Consider the following 1,574-nt stretch of genomic DNA (forward strand, 5'->3'; position numbering starts at 1 on the left):
AAAATGTCCGAGAGAGGAGGATAGGTCGAAAGGAGGGAAATTCACGATGGGTTTCGCTTTTGCACCAGAGTCTGGTAGTCTTTAACCGTCGAGAGCTAAATATACATGTGTATACGTGGCCGAAGAGGAGACACGAAATGGCCCGGGAGGCTCGGTGTATCGCCACGCTGGAATCCCATACGGGGAGAATTGAAATTATTCCCCCGATTTTTGTCGTGTCGTTTACATTATTTTCGCCTTTGAATATTAATGGGCATATGCTCTCCGGCGTTATGGCACAAGAAGTAACAACGGCGTATAATACTCGACTCTTAACGTTATTCTATTGTTTGCAAATCAGCTCTATTGTTTTCTCATATACCTCTATACTCTCCCGGTTCCCTCTTTGCCCTCCCCCTATGCACTCCTCCTCCCTCCAACCTCTTCCCCTTCCCCTCTCTCTTACGCCCTGAGACGCTCTTCTTTTACCCTCTCCTCCTTCTCTCGCTCCATTCTCCGCTCTTTCTTTTCGTGCTCGATCTTCTTCTTCTTCTTCTTCTTCTACTTCTTCTTCTTCTTCTTCCTTCTTGTTCTTCTTCTTCTTCTTCTTTCTTCTTGTTCTTCTTCTTCTTTCTTCTCCTCTTCGTCGTCGTGTCATCCTTTCAGCCAATGTGCATACACACATACACATACATATACACACACGTATGCGCCTCTTCGCGGTATTTTCTATTTGTTTCTACGATCGCTGCTTCCTCTCTTCTTCTTCTTTCTTCCTTATATCGAGTTTCGCGCTCGGAACTACCTACCTACCTACGAGACTCTCTCTATGAAACGCGGTGCGGGGGCCTACTCTGCAATCGAAATCCTCTTTGTAGCGCACGTACTGACTTTCCAATGTGTGGAAAGGGGGCTGCTGGATTCTTTTTGCCTTTTCTTCTTTCCTCCCTTTTGTGGGAGTCGCACGCTTCTTCCGGGGGACCTCCCGTCCACGTATGTACGTACGTTAGACGTTATTATCGTCCCTTCTCTCTCTCTCTCTCTCTCTCTCTTTCTCTCTCCTCCTCTGAATATTCTTTTCAACGTGACGGCCATTAAAGGACAGGATGGGACGACCGACTCCGCTTTATGACACGGATTAGCGCGTCTCGAACGAGAAAAATTTCCATGCTGTCCATGATTCCGTGTACACAGTCCACAGTCAAATTCTGTCACGTTTGCCGGCCATATATTCCTCCTCTATCCATGAATCATCCAAGGATAAGGAGGCCGCTCCGTCGAATCTGCGAAACGTCTCGAGAAACTCTAATTAATCCTTATCCCCGTATTAATCCATATCGATTCTATTAAAACTTCTCGAACGATTTCTCGAAAGAAAAATGTTCGAATCGATTTCTATGAGTTCCTATATATTTTTCGAAAAAAAAAAAAAAAAATCCAAGAAAAGAAAATAATGTCAAGATTTCGCATACCGACGACTATGTAATCATAGGCAAGAAGAATTTTCGTCCCTCGTGGACGACGGGCGGATCGCCGATTTCCCGCGGAAATGGCCGCGAAACATTCTTTCCGCCGCATTGCCATGCGATCCGCAC

This window comes from Apis dorsata, unplaced genomic scaffold, assembly GCF_000469605.1.
Source record: "Apis dorsata unplaced genomic scaffold, Apis dorsata 1.3 scaffold_82, whole genome shotgun sequence".
Classification (NCBI taxonomy): domain Eukaryota; kingdom Metazoa; phylum Arthropoda; class Insecta; order Hymenoptera; family Apidae; genus Apis; species Apis dorsata.